The sequence below is a fragment of the Papio anubis genome, chromosome 5 (assembly GCF_008728515.1).
Source record: "Papio anubis isolate 15944 chromosome 5, Panubis1.0, whole genome shotgun sequence".
Classification (NCBI taxonomy): domain Eukaryota; kingdom Metazoa; phylum Chordata; class Mammalia; order Primates; family Cercopithecidae; genus Papio; species Papio anubis.
The window spans coordinates 151,509,324-151,535,950 of NC_044980.1; the positions used below are offsets into that span (position 1 = coordinate 151,509,324).

At 41.4% G+C, this 26,627-nt stretch overlaps 1 protein-coding gene across 18 annotated transcripts in view; it reads right to left on the reverse strand.

The window, feature by feature from the left end:
- The window catches only part of EBF1 (EBF transcription factor 1), a 404,709-nt gene that overhangs the window by 146,716 nt on the left and 231,366 nt on the right, over window positions 1-26,627 (reverse strand). The window lies entirely within an intron of this gene.

Here is a 26,627-nt window from a genome sequence, read left to right on the forward strand (position 1 = left end):
GTTTATACCAGCCATACTGGTGTATGTATTAATAGTGCCTACTTTAACTCTCAAAAATGTCTCGGTTTGGGTGATAAATTATATGGTCACCCTATAACTTTCTGAGTTATTTCTTATGTAACCATCACAGTTGTTAAAGTCTATCATGGAAAAGCAGCAGCTACTAAAAGTGTCATATTCGGGCAATCATGTCGGCCACCTGTAATTAAACCTTCTATCTGCCCAGGTTTGGGAAAAGAAGTATTTCCAAAGATACCTAAGTTTTGCCATCTCTTTTACTACCAGGCCTAGATGTGATGTGCTTGTGAATTTCAGGCCCAAATGTTCCCTAAAAATATCAAAATGCATTAAAATGCTGGTCAACTGAATTCTTGTTGTAATTCAATTCTCTTCCCCTTTCTTCCACTTCAAGTCCACACTGGAGTAAAATCTCCACCTCAACACAAATAGATTATGAAGAACTATCACCCCATGATGCCTCAGTCTGAATTTGGCTCTGACTGCAATGTCTGTCAATCATGTAACACTGGGGTCCTCTATAACAAGGGCACTACACGAAGATATACAGAGTTCAGCCAATTTCTGAACATGAATCTGAGAGAAGTCCCAGATGAATCCCTCTCCTCCCTGGTCTCTTAGAATCTGCCAAGATGGGAATATGTTGTGGCAATCATTCTTTAGAGACAAACAATGGCTTTTTCAACCAAAAGAGTAACATTTAAACATGCAAACATCTTCCTAAAATGACTTTTGAACACCACACAACATTTGACTGCCCATCAATGAAAGCAGGCTTCTAAATAATCACTTGCCACTACTTCCAGATTCTCTCCACAGAAGCCAAAGTTGATCAACCTTTTGTCCAAGACAAATGGCATACAGACTGCTGAAGCCCAGCTGTGTGAAACAAAATCCGATTTTGAGCTCCCCTTTCCTGGTACCAAGACCCACACTGTCCTTGCACAGGACAATCAGCCAGTCACTGATTCCTGCTCACTTTCAATATGATAGATTTGGTACAGGAAGGGGGATTGAGGGAGTGGCCCAAATCCTAAGTGCCTTTACAATGTCTTATTGATCTGAGCTCTCGGAAGGCAAGTGCTGGGTAGCCCTGCTGATCACGCATGGCTTTCAGAAACTATTTAATACAGTGGAGCTGATAGTTGTGATCCTCATATCTTGATGGGGTTCAATCCTATATCCATAGACACTGAAGACATGAAAACTGGCTGCTGCTTTCTAGAACAACCAGTTAGAAGGGCATATTTCTAAGCTACCTCAAGCCACAGGAGAGGGCTGATTATCACTAAATTGACAACAAGACTGGGTGTGATATGGTGAAACGCCACAGTCATTAGAAACACCCAGAATAATGAGATTCATATCCTGACTCTGACAGGTACTACCTGTGTGACTTTGGATAAGGAGCTGAACGTCTCTGCACCACACTTTCCTTATCTATAAACTGGTATAATAACAGGCCTTACTGTATGGGGAAATTGTGAATAAGAGATAAGGCAGAGTAACAGATACATAGTAGGTACGCTGGTGGCGGCAGTCATAAGAAATGGCTTCCGTGTATTGGGTGCTTACCTTGTGCTCAGTTCAATGCTAAGAACAAATCCATTTTCTCATACAACCCTCCTAAGTAACCTCTGCTATTAATCCCATTTTATAGATAAGGAAACTGAGATTCACAGAAGTGAAATAACTTGCCCAAAAGCTAGGAAGGCACCTCTGGACTCCCCAAAAAGGAAAATTAATTGAATTACTCAGCAGGATCTGACTCGTCTATAAGAGGATATAAAATTTTTTAAAAATCATCCCTGCATACATAGTGCCCAGCATAAGACCTAGAACCAAGTGAGTTTTCAGTAAATACTTGCTCAACAAAATGGAGTCTAGGGTCTCCAAGGGGTAGAAATGAGGGCGTTTTTACAGTAAAGGCAGCAGTAGAGTATACTGGGCAAGAGCTTGCATTGGCGCTAAGACAAGCCTGGGTAAATTTCAACAATTCCCTGAACCTCAGTGTTCAATTCAAATTCAGACAGTGTAGCTCCAGAGACTGTACTCTTAACCATCATGATGTAGTAGTTTTAGTAATGACAGAAGTAGTGCAGTAATGATGTTAATACTAATTTTACCATTGATAGCAATCGTACTGTAACAGCAATTTTGCTAATAAGAGTAAATAAGACTAATCAAACTACTAAGAGTAATTATTAGTATCATGATTTCCACAAACAACAGCAATGTGAACATTATGGAGGTAGACATCATTGCCATTCTCCCTCCAGAGGGCTCCCCTGCTTGCTTCCCCAGGGTTGGTAATATTTGCCGCCTGTGTGTGTTTAAGCCATTTGAGCCCAGACCCGACAGCCAGATTCAGGTTGTGCTAGAAGGAGCTGTCAGCACACCCTCTGACTTCTTCAAGTCAGACAACTGCTAGCCACCATGAGGGGGTCCATCTGGTGCCAAAATGAATTTTGAAAGACAGGCAAACAGGACACCAGCTCTGCCAGGGAGAAACAGAATCAAGGGAGCAGGGGATCTTCTGCCTCAAAGATGAGCCGGGGCAGGGCGCCTGTCAGCAGCCCATCGTTAGCACAAAAGCTATGCCGGGCACACACCAGATCTCTGTTACCCTAAGCTGGCCTGTCACTTGGCATGCTGGCAGAGTCCCCCGCCTGCCCCCTCAACAGTGGATCACTTGCTGAAATTGAAAGCTTGACCATCTGTCGTGGGGAAGACACGGCCGTCAACTGGTGCCTGAGGCCTCACACAAGCCCTTATGTGGCAAAGACGCTCTGAAGGGCCAATTCTTTTGGGGAAAGCCAACCCTACCCCAGAGGGAGCCTCAGAAATTCTTTCAAAGTTTTCCCCTAAGTAAAAGCCAAGGGCCTGACCCTTTCGGATTACACTTCCTTAAAGGAACTGAGAGGAGTTAGAAGGAGGAGTTAAAAATATCCCCACTGAGAGACAGACATGGCACACGAATTTGGGGGATGACTTATCAGGCTAAGTTTGTAAGGCCTTTGTAAACCAGGGGACACGTGCACGTCTGCTGGCCTACGGAGAAGATCTCAGATTCCGAGGGGGCTTTTAACAAAGTGGAGGTTATTGTAACTCAAAACCTCACTTTTGTCTAATGAATTGCCGCATTTTGTGAGGCGGGTGTGTTTGATAAAGTGTTGTCAGGAGAAAAAGTGTGGCAGCCTTACCCCAACTGTGGGAAACTGACCCGCAGCAGGACAAAGCCCCTATTGACCCTGTAGAGTTCCAAGGAGTTCCATAAACTCCAGGAAATAGCCTGACCAGGATCAAACTCCTTTTTAACTCAAGTCTTTTTTTTTTTTTTTTTTTTTTTGAGGGGGGAGGGAAGGAGGTAACGAGAAACTCGACATCTTTCTGTTAACTTTCAGTACGAATAATATCTTGTGTTCATGTAATGCGTTAATTATTCAGAGCACTTATATTCCCAATATCTCACTAAATCCTCATGGAATTTCTATAAATTAGGCACACCAGGAATTATCAAAGCCATTTGAAAGGCAAGAAAACAAAGACAACAAAATTAAGGGATTTATCTACAGTCAACAACCAATCTCGTAAATTGACCAAAAGGACTAGTCATGGATTGTGTTTTCCATGAACTCTAGGATTTTATAAGTGATCTTAACCATCACTTAGTCTAACCTCATCCTTTTGCCTGTGAGAAAAATGAGATATCAGAAGACATGACAATATTCATGTAGTTAATGATGAATATCAGAGCTGGAACTGTAATCCACATGTCCTGATGTCTAGTTATATGATTTTCCCAACATAATATTAGCTTCTCAAGCCAATCCTGTAAGAGCTGAATGCCTGCGCTCTTAAACTGTTTAGTCTACTACCTCAAATGGGAAAGTGACAGTCATAAAACCAAAAGTGACATCCTATTAAAAGTTGTATTTAGGTTCATCAATCAGGCCAGTGTAGGACATGAGCCCACCATGGAACTAACTGAAGCCAACACAAACATTTGTAGAACAAAATTGCTTATTCAATGACATACCTGTATCACCTTTTACCAACCAACAGATATTAGTATCTAGTTTGACTAGCTTCCATGTGACCAGCATGGTACTCAAGACCAAAAGGCACCTCTGGACTCCCCAAAAAGGAAAATTAAATGAATTACTCAGCAGGATCTGACTCGTCTACAAGAGGATATAAAATTTTTTAAAAATCATCCCTGCATACATAGTGCCCAGCATAAGACCTAGAACCGAGTGGGTTTTCAGTAAATACTTGCTCAACAAAATGGAGTCTAGGGTCTCCAAGGGATAGAAATGAGGGCGTTTTTACAGTAAAGACAGCAGTAGAGTATACTGGGCAAGAGCTTGCATTGGAGCTAAGACAAGCCTGGGTAAATTTCAACAACTCCCTGACCCTCAGTGGCTTCATTAAAACATGAGAATAATAGTACCTCTCTCCTAGGATCACTGTGCAGCTTTCACCATAATTCTAGCTTTACTCCTTAATTAATTGGGTGACTTTAGATAAATTATTTAACCTCTCTGTGCCTCAATTTTCTCATCCGTAAGATGGGAGGAACATTAGAACCTACTTTAAAGAGTTAAGAGAATTAAATGAGCTAACACACATGGAGTGTTGAAATAGAACCTGCCATAGAGGAAGTGATAATTCTTTTCAGCATCATTCATCCCTGGCAACTACTCACTGCCTAGCACTCAGAGATGTTGAGATTTTCAGACACAAAAAGTATTCTTCTCTCTTTAAATGTTAAGGTCAAGAAAAGAAGCAAAGACCTATGTACCCAATGAAAACTACAGGTTTCATTGAATGACCTACAAAAAGAAGAAAAAAAAAAGAAGAGGAAGAAACCACCACCAAAGAAAGATAATAATGACTACAGCAGCTTTACCCAAAGGCTAAGACACATAAAGGAAAGGGGTAGTGCCTTAAATCGTGGAGGACTCCAGCTAGTCAGAACTGAAGGGCACACACAGAAAAACTGCCCATTAGGCAACAGCTTGTACATCATTAATTATTATGCAAAGCATTGCAATCAATCTGGGCTGAGCAGGTTGAGTTTTTACCTCCCCCAACCCAAATTCTGAAAAATCACGTTTGGATTTTTGCAGCTGCTTTCATAATGTCCATGCTGGACAGGAAAAGCATCAAGGCACACCTAAACCGAGACATAAAACCCCCATTTGCAATCTTAAGGCTCCTCGAAAGTTTCTCCTGACTTATGCCTGCAGATGGTTATGTGGCAGATGATCCTTCCCGAAGATATTCAGGACACGGAGACTTGCTCTGGCCCAATGCAGGAAACAGCTATGTGGAAACAACTGTGGGATCCTTTCTATGTGAAGTCCAAGCTGTTCCCACCCCACACACTGGAGGGCAGACAGCAAAATGCCTCATGATTAAAAGGACCTCTTTGGAAAAGTTGTTTCCATAGATGGCACCATCACCTTTGCTTTGAAAAAGAAATGCAGAACCTCTTGCCTCCATGACCAAGCCTACTGCCCAGAAATAACCAAGGAAGTCTTTCTAAGAATATAAGGATTCCTTCTCAAATTGAAAATATTGAAGCAAAAAGCACCTATCCCTACCCAGCCCACCTCAGCTGCCAGGGGCTTTCTCTGAAATGTCATCACTACCTCCTGGTAGCCTTCAAAGACACAGAGCTCCATGAAGAGGTAAACAAGAGTTTCACGGCCCTGAAAAATGGATCTCCCTTGCAACAGAGTAGGCCAAAACAGTGAGAAGGAGAAAACTCTATTTTCAATGTCAAAGAAAGCGTTTTGGTTCCTAGCACACAGAAGTAATTGTAGAGTACAGTTCATCCATGTGAAAATCTGATACCCATAAGGCTGCCAAAATCCCAGGATGCCACAAGGGCAGGCTGAGGAGGCCGAACCCATGTAAGGGTAAAGGTTGCTCACTGCCGGGCTGACTTCCTCTCCTTTTCTGATATTAACATGCATTCCCGAGAGAGACCCTCTTTGACTTAAGCACCGATCACTCTGTTTGAGAGGTGGGGTGGGCAGAAAGGGGAGGAATAAGATCCTGGGGGGAATTCTGCACAGATGAAGCAAATTCTCTCCTCTCTCCCAGCAGTGGAGGGTGGAATGGTACTGAGTTGTGGCACTATCTTGGGATCCCAGGGGGAGAGCATGTGGCTGCCCCTATTCTTGGCCACTGACTTCAAGAAGTTTACCTTTTCCGCTGGCCAAGGTCCTTTAGATCTTGGGCATTTCTGGAAAGTGTTCTCAGCCTGAAGGGATGAACATGATCAACCTGAAAAGCATTCATTACCTCAGAGCTCAGAGTATGCCCTTGAGGGAAGGGCATCATTCGTGGCAAGAATTTAAAAAAAAAAACAAGATGGTGTTGTCATAGCACAGCAGCCAATGAAATAATTTAAAAATAGTTTTAAGGAAAAGGACCCACTCCACATAGGTCTCCCCATACTAGAAGTCAAATCTGAAAGGCAGGAAAAAGGCTTGAGACAGTGAATAGGTAGAAAACAGGACAACCAACCAGTGCCCAATGGGGAAAGAAAAAATTACAATTTCTTAGAAATGACACAGAGAAGGGAGGTTAGAGCAAGGGTGCTGTAGCTTAACACTGACTTCTGGCTATCTAGCCCAACTTACTCCCCTCGCAAGGTCTGACTGGAAATTTAAGAGAGAAAGAATTCTACATTCACGTGTAGTAGAGATGATGTTTATCCTCAGGGATGCTCTTTTACACAGATTACTCAAATGCCAAGTGTTTCTTGCCAAAACATATTAAGGTGCAAACTCTGGCCCTAGGCGCACATTTGAAGTCATCCTAGTGCTTTGAAATGTGGCAGGAATGAGGCAGATCACAAAATCAAGCGTCTGTCTGTCCTTCTTGGAACTGGAGACAGACTGAGGACGCATTTGTTTTAAACTGTTTCCATTGCAAGGAACCCAATTTCTACTGGGAATCATGGTCACAGAGTTCCTGCAGACCTAGGGACAGGTTTTGAGCAAAGGTATCAGGCCTTGCACTTCTGGGTTACTGGTGCAAATCTTTCCCCAGGCTGAAAAGGATGCACAGGCAGGTGGCAACTTTGCTTCAGTAACAGCGACCCACCCCACAAAGCCAAGCATAAAAAATGAGGCAGGAAGAGCCTCAGCTCCTCAACTTAGCAGTTAATACAGCAAACACAAGCACTACAACATGTGTAAGGCCCTGTCCTGAGTGCTTTGTATGTATTAATTTATTTACTCTGCACAACAATCCTGAGATTCTACTTCTTTTCTCATTTTACAGATAATGCTATCGAGAGATAAGGTAATCTGCCCAAGGTTTCACATCTAGTAACAAGTGTTGAACGTAGGCAGTTTGACTCCAAAGCCCACATCCATTAAACTATATTCTTTACATGAGATATATATATATATATATCTCACGGGATTGTGGATCATTGACCATATCTGGCTATATTCTTATTATCATCACCAAACTCATTTGAAATTACAACTGAAGCCAGCATAATCATTTCACTAGAAATGCCAGCACCTTCACTAGATTATAGCCAGTTATAGATTTTAATATTTTTTGATTTTGCTCCCAACCACTCTCACCCTATTTGTGATCCCTCAAATGCATTTTAACCATAATGAAAGACCAGTGGGTGATTTAGTAACAGAACCAACCCAAATATAGAGAACAGTGGCCAAAACAAAACCAATGTAACCTGGTTCTCTTGGGAAGAGTCAATGAACATCATCATAAGGATTAAATTATACTACTTGTAGTTATGATTGTCATCAGTCACTACCTTTGAATGTCTTTCATGCAGACAGAAAGCCAGAGGTTGAAAATGAAAGGCTTTTAATATCTCCTTGTTCAATACACATGTGTTTAGCATTTTAAAGCAGATTCATTTAGAATCTCATGTTAGAATTTCACTTTTCCCTTCTAAGGACTCAGAGGGTTTCGATATTAACTTCCCCTGTGGAGGTGACAGGTGTCAGAGAGAGATCAAGCAGTTCAAGTCCACAGTAACTGAGGCATACAGTTCTGCCTGGATGCTCAACTTATGATTCTTTTCAAGACTTCATAAAGTACAAATGTTCATTGTCACACATTCATTCACTTACTCAACCAACAGACCTTTCCAGAGAGTCCAATATGTACTGCTTCTTCTCACTCAATACCAGTTTTACTAAGAGCACCATGACTTTGATTCAAGTTTTTCTCCAAAAGAAAAATAAAAAAAGAAGACAACTCCTTACATTCAAATTCCCAGGAAAACTTTTGACTCTTAGGATGATAGAATACTTGAGTAATTGCCAAAGAAGATTGAAAACTTTTAAAATGTTAATCTGTTGTGGGTTGTTCTGGCAGGGGCTGGATCAGTGAATCTTTCAAAGTCCCTAATAATGCCAAGAATGTGCTCTCCTACTCTTCACCTTTCAGCATTCTTTGTTTAAGTCACACTGAGCTACATCCTGTGCCCTGAACATGAAATCTCCTTCCTGCCTTCACCATAGGCTGCCTCCCTGGATCTGAAATGCCTCCCTCACTCCCACACCATCTCAGCTTCCCATCATCCCACTTATCCCTCCAGGTGCGGTATAAATGTACTGAGCCCATGAAACCTTCCCAGATACCCGGAGCTAGAATTAATCCCTGCCACCTACACTCTGTTACAGCACTTGTCGCACTTGGTCTTCACTGCAAGGCCTGCAGTTGCTTGTATAATGATCTGCTCCTCCATGACACCACCGACTTCTGATAGTGCCTTTCCATTCCCGACAGCTCCCTGCACAGCTGTAATACACAGCTGACTTAAACTAGCTGCAAATATTAATGGTGGTTAGCTTTGAATTATAGCACAAAGATTATGTCTTTCTTCTATATTTTCTGAATTTTCCACGAATACGTACTACTGTAACGAAATAAACAACTGCACTGTAAAACTTGAAGTGAATATCATTCAGCACAGAACCTAGGGATGTTGGCCCCATTCTACAAGGAATAAATTAAGAACTAAAGATTACGAGTGGCTTTCTCAAAGTCTCTATGCTCTAAGGTTTACCATTTTACTCAAATGTGAACAGTTAAGAGCTATCCATCTCATACTCTGTAAAATGTAGATCATTTATTCGTTTCATATTGCATAATTCATACATAAGTATCAACTGGGAAGGCTCCACACCATTGGTGTCCTTAACGTCCTACTTAATATTTTAAACTTTGGTGCTGAGAAATTTTTATCTCTAAGTTAAACCTGCCATTGTTTTCCCAACATTCGAGTGTAACCCAAAGGAATAAAAGGCCATGTAACTAAAGTCTGTTTAGTTCCTTCACCAAAATTCTACAGATCATTCTGCTGACTTTTGTTGAAACCCTTAGTTAAAACTCTTAATGATTTACTATTTCTTTATTCAGCCTATTTTCTTACGTTATCTATTTATTCAGTCTGTCCTTCATTCAATAAGTATTTACTAAGCACCTACTTTGCACCAAAGAGAAGGCATACAACAGATAACCCAGTCCCTTCCCTTGTGAAAGTTCACTGAAGTACAGTTCTCAGGCTGTCTTCATCAGAATTACCTGGGAAACTTGCCCTGGTAGAGAGAAACCAGGAACTCTATGCAAATTTCTGTACATACTCTTTCTTGTGGGATGAGTCCACTTGGACCAGAGGGGCATTCGAAGAATTTTTATGCACACTAAAGTTTGAAAATTGATAGCTAGTTGATTCTTAAAATTAACAATAATATCAATAGTATATGATAAGTGAAATGATGGAGCTATATACCAGAAATCATGAATTGCCTGGGCATCTCATCATGTGTAATTGAAATTCAGCATAAAAACTTAAGTCAGGGCAGACTCGGTGGCTCACGCCTGTAATCTCAGCACTTTAGGAGGCTGAGGCACCTGGATTGCTTGAGGTCAGGAGTTTGAGACCAGCCTGACCAACATAGTGAAATCCCATCTCAAAAAAACAAAACAAAACAAAACAAAAAAACACCTTTAGTCAAAATATTGCTGAGTAGAAATAACAATAAAATTTCCCTACCCATCCTCTCTTATCCCAGTTCAAGCTGCAGGGAAAGGAAAAGGTTCTTAGCCAGACATGATGGCTCATGCCCATAATCCCCGCAATTTGGGAGGCAGGCGGATCACCTGAGGTCAGGAGTTTGAGACCAGCCTGGCCAACGTGGTGAAACTGAAAATACAAAAATTAGTCTCTACTAAAAATACAAAAATTAGCCAGGCATGGTGGTGCACACCTGTAATCTCAGCTACTCAGGAGGCAGAGGCAGGAGAATCATTTGAACCCAGGAGGTGGAGGTTGCAATGAACCGAGACTGGGTGACAGAGTAAGACTTTGTCAAGAAAGGGAAGAAGGAAAGGGAAGGAAAGGGAAGGGGAAGGGGAGGGGAAGGGGGGGGAGGGGAGGGGAGGGGAAGGGGAGAGAGGGGCGGGAAGCGGAGGGGAGGGGAGGGGAGGGAAAGGGTGGAGAGAGGAAGGGGAAAGGGGTTCCTGTTTGCCAGAGAAAGCTGATATTTGGAAACTGTGCTTCAAGGAAAATAAATAAACTCACTTTTCAACCAAAAAAAAAAAAAGTACATATAGACAAAAGGGATCAGCTGAAAAAGCTATTCCTCAAGGGAAGAAAAAAAAAGGCACAGAATCTTGCTAAGTATGAAAGTGTTTTGAAACTATTTTAAATAATCATTACCCTTTTAATATTCACCATATCTGTCTGTTCACTTTTCCCAGCATACCCTCCCTTGTCCCAATCTCAGCATCTTCATGTGTTGCCTGCCATCCCCTGGCCTCACACATCATTGGGGATAATGAATTTAACTTGAGCAATGGATTTCATTGAAAAAAATCTCTGCATCCCAACACGCCACACACAAGCTGAGCTCAGATAAAAACAAGTGACTCCTTAATTTGGATTTAAAGCTCAGGACCAGTCTACAAATAAAAATGACCAGTGAGCATCATGCCCACAGAGCACTGACAATAATCTCCTGTGCTCCAAATTATTCTAGTCTATATTATGGACGATCCAATAAGCCTGTGTGTTCTAGTCCATAAAAATAGAAGAAGAAATTTATCATTTTGAAATCATAATGCAAAATAGAGTCTGACACTTTATTAAGCACTATTTCTCATGATCTCATAAGGATGCTGATGGAAAATGAAACTAAAGCAGTATCAGAGACGAACAATGACAGCATTTAGACTTCCTGAGGGTGCTTTGTAGCTCACAGGTCACTCGCTTGCCCTCCCCATGTGTCACTTTTGAACAGCTTCAGTTTAAACCTGAAACACTGGAAACATAATTCTGAAAAAAACTTTCATTTTATCACAAAATTGGTTGATCATTTACTAAAATGAAAAATGCTGGAATGGGATAAGAAATGATCTAATCCAGATATTCTTAACCTGCAGTCAGTGGGTGGTCTACATGGCATCCATGATCACCCCAACATTGTATGCAAACTTTTGTATACTTGTTTTCCTGTGGAATGGGTCCAGAGGCTTCAGAAGATGATGGAAGGAGTCTAAATTGACTGCCAGAATCCTTTTTATTCTGTTTTGATAACAGTCTGCTATTCTCTTTTTAGAGAACATCTTCATCCTCATTCAACAGTCTTTACATTTCAACAGCATAAACACATTCCACACTTGGACCAAAGGGGCACTTGTGGTCTAGACCTGGCCAGTCAGAGCATCATAACCCCCAACTACACAACTGCTTTAGAGACTGGCATGTGACCCAAGTCAAACCAATCAGGCCCTATCTGAGCTAGTCTCAGGACTTTTGTTTGGGTGGCTTTAAAAAAAGAGATGAAATTTCCATTTATTAGAGTTGAACCCAAAAAGATGTGCAGCTGGGGTTGCTGGAAAATTTAATACATTTGGGATGAATCTATAATAGAATATAATCCATTCATATTCCACCTAGTAGAAATCACTGGAAAAGTGAGCTTTCATAGGTGGGGAGGAGAGAAGGTAGGAAGAGCTTACATCATACAACACCCTCCAAGAAAGGTAAGGAGAAGTAGAGAAGGAGATGTGCTGAGAGGGTGGCAGGAGACAAGACAATCTCAAAAATGTAAGAGAGAGAATATTCAGTAGAGTGCTGGTAACTTGTAGGCTCCACAACTTCAATATTCTTAAGACTATCACATGCACACACTCACATACACATACATTTATGTATATATATTTTATTTCTCATACAGAATTGCCATTAACTTTCAAAATGATAGAAGCTTTTAAATTCAGAGTCTCAAACTCAGATCCTACAGAGCCCGGGAAGGTTAATCAATGAGTGAACTAGGCTGCATGTAAAACCCCAGAGAGTACTGGGAATTATCAGAACTCAAGTGTCAATGTCTTGTCTTCAGGGACAGCTTGACTCTTCTCCAGCCAACTGACTCCACAGGGCAATATGCGTACAGTGTTGTCAGACCCTCCTATTTGAAGAGAAGCTGGAAATACATATTGTTAAGTGTGAAATTTGCCAATCTTCCAAACAACAGAAGGGCCAGGCAAAACAAATCTGGTAGAGGGATGCAGTTTGCATCTCCTACCCTAAACTGTAATAACCAAAGTGGCAGCAAGTAATTTGTCTGCAAGACTAGGGCAGGGCCACTTTGTGCCCATTTTAAAATAAAAACAATAACAAAACAAGGACCCCTGTGGCTCCACTAAATGGGACTCATTAAAAAACAAACAGTTCTTGCTCTTGAAGCAATGGCGTGTTTTGTTTGTTTTGTTATTTTTAAGGATCCTGTGACTTGAAATTCAGATGTAGTCAAGCTTGATTTTCTCCCAGACCTTTGGCAGCTGACGGGTTGGGTGAAGGGAGACATTGGGAAAAGCATCTGGTCCCAGAAGCAAAAGTGAAGGGAGTGCATATTTACCAGCATGAGGCTGTCCACAGACAGTGAATAGAAACACAGGGAAAACCTCCAATACCCACCTGTTCACAGCTGGATTTCCCAGGGCACTTAATTTAATCAGAAGCAGTAAGTTTTAGTAGCATTTTACAACCAATTAACCATGCAGGAAACAAAACAACTGACTCGGTGCCTTCCTCCCTGCTTCTAAAGAGCCTGTGGCCTCAAAGTCAGCAATTTGGAGCTCTCTGTATGGAAGAAGACGCCATCAAACCCAGCACAAACAAGTTTTTTCCCTTCTTACACTTAATGGGAGGACACTTGAATCTGGCCAGGCCTTGTTGGCATGGGAATCACTCCCACTTTCACATAAAGAGCCCCCATTTTGGTTAGCATGTGCCAGGCACCAGGCATTTACACAATCATTCCAGTGAATCCTTACCACCACACCTTTGTTAGGGCCTACTATACTCCCATCTACAGATGAATGTACTGAGGCAAGGGGAATTGGTAAAAGAGCCCAAGGTCACACGTAAATGAAAGAATCAGGATCTGGGCCCAGAATATATTGTTCATAACAGAGAGCAAAATCTTAGCATAGAACTCACTGATTTCCCCTGCACTGAGTTAAAAGTAAAACCATGTGGTAAGAGCCAGCTCCTGGTATTAATAGGCATAAACTTCCTTGTATCAAAAACAGGTATTCAAACTTACGCTAAATTCTATAGGCAATAATTTTCCACTAAATCAATAATGATTTTTAAAAACAGGCTCTACCCTTTTAAACTGTGCATCACTTTAAAAAAAAAAATCATTTCTAACTTTTCTTTAATTGATCCTCACAAAAAGTCTTGAAGTATATGACAGGGAGTGGATAAAGTCACTTCCATTTGATAGATGAGTCTACTGAAGCGCCAAGAAGTCAGGTGTCATGGCCAAGGTCACCCAGCTGATTAGTGGCAGCCTCTGCTTGCTACTCGTGAGCACCGCAGCCATGGGAGCTACTTTTCACATCACAGACATGGCAAGCTCTTCCCCACCCTGGGTCCTGGAGGGATCTGGCCCTAGTTCTCTCCCATCCTTCAGGTCTCTGAGACGTCATCTCCCCAGGAATATCTTCCTATATCCTACCTCAGTGGTCCCCCTCTCATTCCCCATCACTGTCACACCCAGATCCTATTATAGTGCTTGGCATCTGGCAGTCAAATATTTGCTAAGTGAATGAGTAAGTAAATTAATGCCTGATGACATCTCAACTTTCTGAATTTTCTAACTCATAATAGTGACTATGCATCAGGCCTTACTCCCCAGCACCTCTGGTCATCTGTAGAGTAACATATGAAAACAAATCCTGCCCCAGCAATACTCAAGGACCTACCTCCTGAAATGAGACCATGGTGAGACACCCTCTGCCCTGCCCCAAACACACACACTTGTTCTTCACTTGGACACTTGGAGTCAATGTCTTTCTCAGTTGACTCCAGGCTAGATTCTTAAGTATGGCAGGAAGAGCCACACAAAGTGGAGGGTATACATAAAATTGGTCATAAAACAATCGTTTATTAGAACAAAGTAGAGAGTCTTCAAAGTTAAGAAGAGAAGAAGCTACAGGCAGGTATAGTAGGCTACAATAGAGGCCCCTAATTCTTCTCTGAGTTTTCATCCGTCTCTCTGGGGTTCTTCTGCTGATGGCTACCAGATGTCAGAGAGGGGCCTTTGAGAGAAACCTGACACAATCCTGCACCCCAGTTTAAGCAAAACGGTGTGCTGAGAGAGCACTGGGTCTGCTTGAATCTAGTATGTGTTCCCTCTCAACCAGTCTACTTCCAAAAACATTCCCTGAACCCTGAGAGTGTTTTGAGTGTTGTTTTTGATATGGAAGGTTCTTCTCTTACAAAGATAATGATGATAAATTGTTCTCAAAGTGAACAGCCTGGGAAAATATGGGATTTTATGTATTTTTCCTTGAACTATGGAATCAAGTTTGCCTGCACATTCTAGTGGTGTGGTGATTCTTAGCCAAGATGACTCAGAATACCAATTTCCTTTTGATGATGGTTGATTCTTTTAGAGGGAAAGATTGCTCCAAAGTAGCCTAACTGAATACTTTACCAAGTGCTAGGCTTTAGAAAACTAATGAGTTAAGCATAGCTAATGTTTATACTACATTTAGTACATTTTTTTAGTCCTCACAGCAACCCTATGCTCCCCCGTCCACTCACCCTGCCTCCATTCCTGTCCCAGGGCTCCAGGTAAGAAACCAGCTGAATCACAGGGAGATTAAGTAACGTGCCTGCCAACAGATAGATCATGGCAGCTTCAGACAAGATTCGAATGCAGAGTCTCACTAGACAGCTTGTGCTCAGAAGAACTGCAACCGGGCTGAGAACCTGGGTTCCCTTTACCACTGTAGGGTACAGCAATATGCCTGCACTGGCAGCTACCATAGTTCCCTCAGTCCTTAGACACTACATGGTAAAATCTGGCAACATGCCTCATTTAAAAAAATTGAGAAAAAAACAAAACAAAACAACAACTACAAAAAACCTTTCTTCTGCCCTTGAAGCAATCACTTCCTTCCTTCGTGATCTGGAACAAAACTACCTCTGCCATCTTCTCTCTCCTACTCTCTACCTCAGAGAGTATGTTGATCTGAAGACCAACAGGGTTGGTTGGATCTAACCCTGTTAGATACTCTGCATTCCCTCAGCACCCCTTCTACTTGGCCAACTCAGTAGTTTTGCCAATGCTGTGGCTCTCTCCTTGCAAACTTTCTCTTCACCTCTCCCATCCCTTCTCATCTGAACAACACATCATCCCATCCATCAAATGTCACATGCACTGGGGCACTCCCCTGGCTGTCCCCCAAAATCTCCCCAAACTCTCTCCTCTGTGCTTCTGCTACAATTAATATGTTGCAAAATATCAAGTTTCATATCTCCGTTGCCCCTAGAAACAAGTTCCTACCCATTCACAATGACATAAGTTTTTCTAAGATTGAAGTCCCGAAGACCAAATTTCACTCACATTCCAAGTATAATCTTTTTGGTGCTGTTAATCATTGGACTAGAATCCTGCACTGGGCTATTTATACTCTTTGAATTGCTCACATTTCTTCCCTCAGGAACTAAACAAAAAAAAGTAAGCATAAGTGCTTTCGTGCCTCAACTAAGACAGTCCATTCACTAAGAGTTTCATGATGGTGTTGGGTAGCAGTTTTCCATACTAAACATGGAGAGAGGGGAAAAAATCCATTTTACTTTGATTTCTTGCTTTTCGCTGGAAAGCTGTGTAAGTTGCTTCTTGGTCTCACCTAGTAGAAGGGTCACTGCCTTAGCTGGGATTGTGACAAGCCTCTCCAGAATTAGAGTACTTTATTATCACATTAGTACTGGAAAAAGTCACATAATTAACAGAATTTATCCTCATTTACTCTGTAAAAGCACTAATATTCAATCTCTCTGCCTCTGTTTAATTACTTTCCTTAACACAACTTTTTTTTCCAAGTTGACCCTTCGCGGGCTCATCTGCAGAAACGTGTTAGAACTTCTTCTCCCTCTCCTCCATTTAAGTGTCTAGACTTTATTCATTTGAATAAGCATAAAAGGTACACCATAAGGTCTGTCATAGTTCACACAATGCCTTTGAATTAGCAGCCGTGACGGTGTCATGCTTTTGCTGGAGATCCTCTGTTCGGAGTAAGTGATGACAGCCACCAGAATTACTGTTAATTGTAATATGACACTGGCATTTCACTGGCTGCATCTAGTGGTAAACTTGCATTAGTTCAGGTTCCTAAGAAATTCAGAAGCTGAGACACGGCAATTCTTCAAAGAGAACAGCAGACCCGCCTGACACATGCTACCTTCTCTGGTACTGCTTCTTCATAACTGCTTGCTCAAAAGAACGGGAAACACACACACACACACACACACAAACACACATCAAAATAAAGCCACCTCTGGATAACAACGTCATCATTAGATAACAAATCTGGAAGGCACTGGCTTGCTCTGAAGACTGCGTTCTCCTCCTTTTAAGCAGCAAAGTATAAACTAAAGAAATCAAGGCTTAAGGGACAAACATTCAGTAGAGGCTGAATTTCTACTGCTCTTTTTCTGAAACATACATTTTTAAAATGTACCTCTGTATTTCGCATCGAGGCAACCTGCTCCAGAAGATGGGGGCTCAGAGGAAAGGAAGAGGGGCTTGGCTTGAACAGATCTTTTGGTGTGGAAGTAGTTGGTTCACTTTTCCGGGAAGGTAAAGCCCTCCTGATGAGGTCAGGGTGGGGCCAGGTGAGTGACAGTGAGACAGTGAATAAAATGGGCAGCTGTCCTGGCTCGTTAGACAGTGAGCTTCAGAAGTAGAGGACTCAGGCAGTTTGCTCCTGCCCGCCATCCATGGGTGGTCTAAAAGACTTTCACCACAATCACGGCCACCCAACAACTTGTTTATCTACCAAAAGAAAAATCAGCCCTTCTCCATTTTGCCTACAAGAGACACATCTCAATGGTAATGTGAAAAAAGGGCCAGTAAGAGTTCTTTCTTATCTGTCCTCCATTTGAATCAAGTGGTATGCATTTATATTGGTCTTTAACTCAAATTAGAATCACTTTGTGGACCTCATATTTTATATGGCCCATGTTCACTGGAAAATCGGAGCTCTCTCTGACCTCCAGGCTTTAGTTCAATCATTCCTTTTGCCTATAATGCCTTTCTCTCCCTTCCAACGACACCCTATCCTTCCAGGTCTGGTTAAGATTCTCCCTCTCCTCTAAGACTTCCCAGAATTTCACATTTGGAGTTCATATCGCTTCTCCATACAACTGAGATGTCCAAGGTCTGTGAGTGTCTTTCTTACAATACTGAGGTCATTTTATACTTTGTGTATCTGTGCATGAATCTGATGGCTTCATTCGGCTGTGAACACCTAGAAGGGGTCAAGGGGGATGAGGCTTTGCTGAACCTCACTGACCACATCTGGGACTATTTCTGGCTGAAACGAATTCACTTGTACCTCCAAAGCCACCTCTGGATAACAATGTCACTTAACCTGTGGTCAACACTTCATTTTGGCCCCGGAAGTTGGCCACTTCCCACCTTCAAGCCTCTGTGCATACTGTTCCCTCTTTCTGGAAAGCTGTCTGTCTACTGCAAGGTAATCGAGCCCACTCCTCAAGCCAACTCCAAATCCACCTTGATCACACTGGCCAGAACAGCATTATCTAAATTCCCAAGGCTTTTGTCGATATCTCATTGGTCACTTAGTACCTTGTACTCTGCCTATCTGAATTTACATTTCATATCTGGTCAACCAGATTATAACCATCTATGTGAAGGGAACATACTTTATACGATCCTGTTTCCTCCCCAGTGCTTAGTAGAATCTTGTTTGTACATCACTGTTTGGTGAATAAATGAACATTAGTTTAACATTTCACTTTGGGATCTCCAAAAAAATAAGACAAGTATTGATGGATACATTCCCACAGTACTGCCAATAAACTTCTACTTCTGCACTTACTAATGATGCTATCAACATGATTACAATTATTCTTATTTTTAAAGTTACCATTATTTGAGTGCTTACTATGTGCAAGGTCATTTGCTAAGCACTTTACTAACATAATCTCATTGAATGCTCACAACAACCCTAAGATAGTAACTACTAAGGTAGTCACTATCAATAGTCCACCTGCCTGAGGTCACAAATCTAGTACTTGAGGTACCCTGGATTCAAATCCAGGCATGACTAAGGCCAGTATCTGTGTTCTTGTTCACGACACTATTTGTAGCCCCCTGATCACGATTTGGTAGGTATTCACATATGTGTGAAGAACGCCTACTCACCCTGGCTTCTGACATAGGAATGCAGATCTGGGGTATAAGTGACCCCACTCAGAGTGCAAGCCACCACCATGTGGACAAGAGCCACCTCGCACGATTTCCACTGAGAAAGGACTTGGCTGCTATCTTGGCATGGTTCTCTTCAGTGCCACGGAGCCCTTTTCACTTTTAGAAAGACAAGAAAACCCTCACTGCCTGCTTTTCTGAGCCAATGTGATCAGCTTGAATTTTAAGGGTTGTTGCTTAAGGTTTTGTAAGACAAACAAGTGACAGTTTCTGATGGCTCAGACTCTTTTACTCCTCCTCCCCTTCATTCTGAGTCCATGGTGCATCCTGTGTCTCTGTTGCATGCGTGTTTCAGCGCATAAATCCCTTTTGCCTCAGAACTCTGGTATTGCCATCATGACATCCACCTCCAGCACCCTGCACAGGGGTGAGCATGGGCCTCTAACCATCAGCTGTTTCACCATGTCAGTATCACAGGGAGAAGGACACACATTCCAGAGCTGAGTAGATTAACCTCCAAGATGACACTCAGTTTCAGCTTTAGCCTCCCTAAATCCTCAACAAAAACTTTAACAGCCAGAACTGATTTAGGACCTTAACTGTAAATCTCCTCTCTTCTCGTGCACTCACTAAAGGGGTGATGAGTAAAATCAACTGGGACCTTTTCTGGTCACTTGTCCCCTGTGTCCCCTGGAGGATTCAAGGTGATGGCTAAGAACTCTCATTATCAAGAATCTCACTCAAAGGCAGGCTAAAAAAAATAAAGGAACTGGAAGCTGAAGAGAAACATTATTAATGCCGTCTATCAAATGGGGATTTGTGAAAATATCTGAAGCAAAATCATTCATGTATAGAAATGAAGCCAACCTAGTAGAATGTTAAAAACAGCAGTAACCAAATGTACACTCAATTTTTAGAGCCTTACTAATCAGCAACAGAGTCCTGCCATGAGAACACATCTCCTTCTCACTCAAGCGAGGATCTGCAGGGGCATTTTCAAAAGTAAATAAATGTCCACAAAGAACAAAAAAAGATCAGTAGAGAATTAAGTCTCTCAAGAACATCCCTGACAAAATAAACCCCATGTTTATGTACACTCCCTGCATTGGCCTGAGCCAGAAATGTTCCCTGCAACTTGAAACCAATGGCACAGGAGTTGAGAGAAATGTCCGGAATTAGCTTAGTCAAATGCTGCCTTCAATTAATGCTCCTCTGCTGCTTAACAAGATCCCAGGGCCAAAGCAGTTTCGTTTGACTTTAGCAATTCCCACTTGTTTTGGCCATCATGCATCACCTTGCCTTTTCTTTGGTTATGTGGCATCTTACATAGAGACACTCTTTAAAATTCCAAGTGGCATATTTTGAAATAGTGTCTAGTTTTTTTTCTTATAAAGGTTTATTGTAAAAAGAAAAAAAAAGTTTAAAATGGAAAATTCATATAAATAAAAACCACCTGTATCCCATTTTGTATCAATCCCTTCAAGCACATACAAATTTAATAACCATATACAGATACTATATCTTTTTTACGTTATTTCATACCTTCAAAATATTATTTTACCCCATAACATTTCACCACATACAGGAGACATTCAAATGATCTCCTAATGTTTGATTACTTTCAATTTTTTTTGTTATGATAAATAATCCCTTGGTGAACATCCTTGTATGTAAAATTTTATCTGAATATCCAAGGATTGCCTTAAAATAATTACCTAGGACAAGAAAGTCAAAGGTGGCAGATTGCTGGAGATGGAGGGTGAAATAGTTTCATCTGAAAAAAAAATGTTGGCATAGGTCAAGGTAACTTGAGATTCAGCCAAAGTAGCCTGAGAAAACTTCAAAAAGTAGCCCAATGGTGTAAATGGTTTTGATAAGTTGGGTTCCGGGAACATCCAACGTTTATTTAAAAAACAACAACACACAAACAAACAAAAACTGCAGTGAAGCAAGCAGCACATATTGCATATCCATAGTTCCAACCTGTTTTCACCTGACATTCTAGAATGCATTGAAACCCATGACGGTGTAGTTACCATCTTGGGCTAGAAGTAACCACAAAGGAAGGCTGTCTCAGAGAAGCCTCCTACGTGCCACTGTGCTTCTCCCACTGTGCCTGCTACAGGGCTGAGAAAAGGACTCAACTACAGCAAAGCCAGTTAATATTGGATACAGTCAGGTTTTCTACTTGGCCCATGCTACCACCAAGATACCATGTCCAAGAATAGGGTGAGAGAAAGCTAATTTTGTAAGTTATCTCTACTTAAAATCTGAATGAAGTTATATCCTCCCAGAGAAACTGCATCCTTTGAAAAGTGGACACCATATTGTGAACTTAGGCTTTAAGGAAAATTCAAAACAAGTGACCTACAATATGATTATCATTGTCTTAAAATTATACCTTGAAATTGTTCAACAAGAACATCTGATTGGGAACAGCCGTCCTTCATTAGACTCACATTCTTGAACGATTGAATTCTACAGACCCTGACTTTGATTTTGAAGACTTTTTGTTTTCCTGAGAGGTCAGCCTCAAATACAACTGCTATTGACTCAAATTGTATGTGATCACTTCTCACTGTCACCTGGCATAAAGTCCACCATTTACAGTTTGACACCAAAAACCCAGTCAGCTAAATCTCTTGCTCCCCATCCCATATCCTTTACATTCCTTTATACTAAAGGTTTGTAACCTTCATGCTTATGGGTCTGGAACTCTAACTCACTTGACATTTCCTAAACCCTCTGAGCTCTCTTAAGCCTCTTCAAATGCTATTTCATCCCCCCATGTAAGTCCTCACCCCTGCCCACTCCCGGTCTAAAAAATCCCCCATTTTTCAAGAATGATCACAACTCCTAGCTCTCCCTCTAGGAAGCCTTCCCAAGTTCCTCCAGGCAGACATAGAACATCCCACCTCAGTTTTCCATGGCACATTCCTCCAGAACCACATCCGGCACATTGCTCCATGACTGCCACTTACCAATCTCCCCCTAGCTAGACAGTAAGATCCTTGAAGATAAGTATGTTCATTTCTGTATCCTCAGAACCTGAGCTAGAGCTTATAAATATCCGCTTGATTCTGAAACAATAAATGATAAAATGCTACCTACAATTAAGAAATAATTGAGAATCCAAAATAAAGTAACGGAGACCAAGAGCCTGAAAACACTAGCTGTAAACTCTGTGTGTGTGTGTGTGTGTGTGTGTGTGCGTGTGTGTGCAGAGTATCATGGCTTATTGTAAAAGAATCATATGCTGGAATATTTGCAAAACCAAATTGTATTAATAAAAAACATCTGCAGCTTTATACTATGTGACCATAATCTTGACTTTTTTTCATAAAATGCAGAGTATCATTTATAACAATAAATACAAGCTCTGTAAAGTCTCTTTAATATAACTCAAACTTTTTCTTTGGTGTGCTCTAAACATATTTTATGTAAATGATGCCAAAGTCTCATGAAAATACACACAGAAACCGGAAGTTCAATGGCAGCAGATGCAGAGACTCCTCACAGAGTTACTGAGGGGGTATATCAAATCTAACTCAGGGAGCAGGTGTGGTGGCTCACACCTATAATCCCAGCACTTTAGGAGGCCTAGGCAGGTGGATCACTTGAGGTCAGGAGTTTGAGATCAGCCTGGCCAACATGGCGGAACTCCATCTCTACTAAAAATACAAAAATTAGCTGGTTGTGGTGGTACACGCCAGCTACTAGGGAGGCTGAAGCAGGAGAATCACTTGAACCTGGGAGGCGGAGGTTGCAGTGAGCCGAGAACATGCCACTGCACTCCAGCCTGGGTGACAGAGTAAGACTCCGTCTCACACACACACAAAATAATAATAAAAAAAATAAATCTAACTCATGGGTCACCATAGATATGAAGAGATTACTGGTTTTTAAACTAACTAAGATCTGGCACTGGATTTATTTAAAATCTCGTATAGTCTTGTCTTTCTTGTCTTTCTGCCAAGCCAAAGCGGCAAGGGAAACTGCTGTAAAAATGAGGTACTCATGGACTACAAGAATGAGGAAGAAATACTGGAGTTGTCTAGAGTAGCTTTTTACCCAAAGAAGGGATCCCTTCCCCAGGGTCCCTGACAAATGGTTGCCCCAGTAGTTCTATGCCTGTCCTGGTTGCTGGAGTGGATAAGATAGGAGAGCTCTCTCCCTCCATCGACTGACTTTCTAGTGGGGGAAAAAAGACAAAGAATAAGTGAAAGACTCATAAGTTAAAAAAGATAATGTCAGTTACTGACTCCAGCTATTAGAAAAGAAAGGATAACAGATGGGAAGTGATTGCTGCTAGAAAGGGGAGAAGAGATCTTGGAAATTATGCTATGTTGGCTGGGACTTGAAGGGCAAGAAGGAGCCCAGCCATGCCAAAACCCAGAAAAGCATTCCAGTCAGTGCAAAGGCCAGTGTGGCTGCAGCACAGTGAGCAAGGAGGAAGGTGATGCGAAGGCAGTTCCAGGAGAGGCAGGATCATTCCAACTCTAACAGAGAGCAGCCCGTCATCGGGAGGTGGTCCTTCCCTTCAGAGCTGAACAGCTCTGCAAGGAGGTGCCCTCTTCCTGAGAACTGAATTCTGCCCTCGATCATTTACCTTCAGAAACTTCAGTTTTGAGCTCGGGTTCAGATAGCATTACATCTCCTTCTTCCCTGAGACAACCCAAAAATAATTTAAATCAGAGAAACTGGCCACCTTCTCTTCCCAGGACTCTTTTCCAGAATAAGCCTACTTTAGTTTTCCACCCCTTCAAGATAGGAATCACAAACCCTACCCATCCTGTTCAGCCTTTTCCAAATACTCTCTAATTAGATAACAACCCTCCTCAATTATGCCAGAACTAAGCAAGCCTCCAAAATGTTACAGGCAGCACAGCAGGTTGGTTATGACATGAACTTGGTTAAAAAAGTTCCAGTCTGGGCCCTACCACTTATCAGTTGTGTGACCATAACCAAGTCACTTAACCTCTCTAAGCCTCCGCCTCCTTATCTGTAAAATGAGAACTATAATATCTACCTTGAAGGATTATTGTGAGAAGTAAGTAAGACAATATATATAAAGTTCCAAGGGCTATGGATGGCATATAGTAAATGCTCAGTAAGGTTAAGCTAGTACTAATTTGATGATAATAATGGTGATAATGGGATCACAATCATTCTCCATCTTGATCTCAAATCTGTATTTGTTCAAATTCAAGTTTAAGATATATTTGTTGTGCTGTGTTGTATTGGGTTTGCTGTAGTAGGGTAGGGGAATAGCAGCCATATACATTTCTACTGAACCTTTTCCCCCAGATCTTTTGCATATAATACAATCACTCTAATCTGATCATAGTAACAGAGAAAGATCAATAAAGAACTAAACCATAAAATTGGATACTTCTAGGCTCCAATTACTGCAGGAATATAACCATGTCCATATCACACAGATAATGCTGCAAATACTTAAACAACGTCGGCAGATCACCTTCCTGGAGGCAAAAGAAAGGTCTTATCCACCCTTGTTGGAGCAGATACTTAGTCCTCAATAAATACTAGTAAGAGTGGAGAAAGGCAGAAGTTAGAGGTCCCTCTAGGCTAATGGTATCACATTTGATGATCAAACTCACACAATGCTAGATCTCAAAGGGACCCAAATGAAACATATCATAGGCATGGAAATGGAAGCTCAGAAAGGTGAAGGCACTGGCCCAAGGTCACAAAGCTAACTTGGGTCAAAGCTGGGTCTCTTAATCTCTTCCCAGAAGCCATCCTAGGCAAACCAGTTGCAGACCTGAGTCCCTCTGGACAGGCCCTCTTGATCTCCTTCAAAGCCTTCTTGCAGAAATGTCCTCTGAGACAGGAGAGAGTCAGGTTTCCCCATTTCCATGGTTTGTAACCCTAACTCATCTGAACTCAGAGTTCCTTAGGGAGTAGAAAGTCAAGGCTGGCATCTCCAAAGCTGCATAAATCTCTCACCTAAGGAACATCATCATTTTTCTCTTGTCACAACCCTTCCAGCCTAATATTTGACAGCTCTGATCGGGTACTGTCCAAACATTTATTAAAACATTTTAAATGATGAATATATCCAATTATTACTATTAATGTAGCTAATACTGACTAATGAGGGGGAAATGCAGGAGCCGGTGTCCCGCAATTCATTACCCCTGCCTTGTCAACAATTCAAAGCCCGAAACCTAATCATCCATACCGGGCCCTGTTATATTTCACACGTCACTTTTAATAAGTCACTCAGTGCCTATAAATTAATGTAACATGTCGGCGTTTATGAGTGCGGCTTTGTCGCCGTTAACAAATGATGTTCTGGCCCAGTCTACAATAGCTAGGCAGTGACGAATGATGAAAGATGATTTTTTTCCAAACTACAAACTATACACTGGGGACTCCAGTTATATGTATATATATATATAGCCACATAGTGCATACATCTAAGCACATACAGACATACCACACAAACTAACAAAGCATGCCAACATACAGAGGCACAAACATGGAATAAATATGATGCATAATTTTTCACAAAGAGCTGTGCAATATCCCCTGCACTTTCTTCTCTAAAAGGTTAAACATGCAGCACTAGGAACCATGACAGTCCCATAAATGTGGTCAATGTCAATTTCAAATTTGTTGTAAGTTCTGGTCTATTGTGCCTGGCCAGCTTTCAGGGTAGCCTGACATCCCAGCTAATAATGGTGTTGATGAAAGGGGAGGGTTCACATTATGCCTACGATACCAGTAATTAGAGGAAGGGCTTGAATTTTTATGACAAAATTGGTGGTCGTTGGGTGTTGGGTTGGAAGAGGTTACTTATTTGCTTCTAAACAGACCTGAATAATTTATATCTCCTTCTAAGCCATGATTTCATATTTCAAAAAATCATTAGTATGTAATTTGGGTGTAACTCTACCTCTGTATTTTCATCTAACTCAAGGTTCAAGGTGGGATATAGTGTTTCTTTAACTGGCGACTCTTTGTTTCTTTGCCCCTGTCAGAGGCAGCTCTGGAACTGCAGAGACAAGTTGGGTCTTTGCACACCTGGATTAAGCACCATACACAGCAACAAAACTCTAGGGGCAAAGAAGGCCTGAGATTTCTTTGGGTATCAATCTGCATGCAAGGCCACAGTTCTGTGGGCTGAGTTCTTGGTGTAGACAACAATTCTCCTCATCTGCCTCAGTTTGGGGGGAAAAAAACCACCTCTCCATTTATTGGAATGTACCACAAGACATCCATCTGGTTAGATATTTTATTATTAATATTTTCTTTCTCCCTGTAATCCTATCTTAGCTTCAGAGCTAATTGTTACAATGGACATAAAAATGAACAACATTTGAAAAACTAGATACTTGAAAAGTTTGAAGTGGATTCTGCAGGGTTGCTATAATGGCTCCTCTTTGATGAGCATTCAACCATTTCAGAGTCTGCCTTCACTTGTTTTTTCTACTTGCCTACAAAACTCAGAAGATAGCATTACCATGTGACTATACAAATCCTACAAAGCTTAAATTTTTTTTTTCTCTAAAGACTGTGTATCTACATCTGGAAATTCTTTACGTAGTTCTGACACAAGGATTTCACTCAAATATCGGGGACAGGATTCAAATCAGAGTTCCCCAAGAAACAAACAATATAAAAATGGTTCCTATTCATTTTTTTTTTGCCATATTCTTCATTCTGTCATTGAATTATCATTAAGAAATAATAGCCTTAGGATTTAAATGTCTAGACAAAGATTCCTGTTTTATAAACCCAGAGTTTATAGAGTTCAATTTTGTGTGTATGTGGCTGAGAGTTTAATTCTTTCAACCTATGTGTTAGAAATGTTAG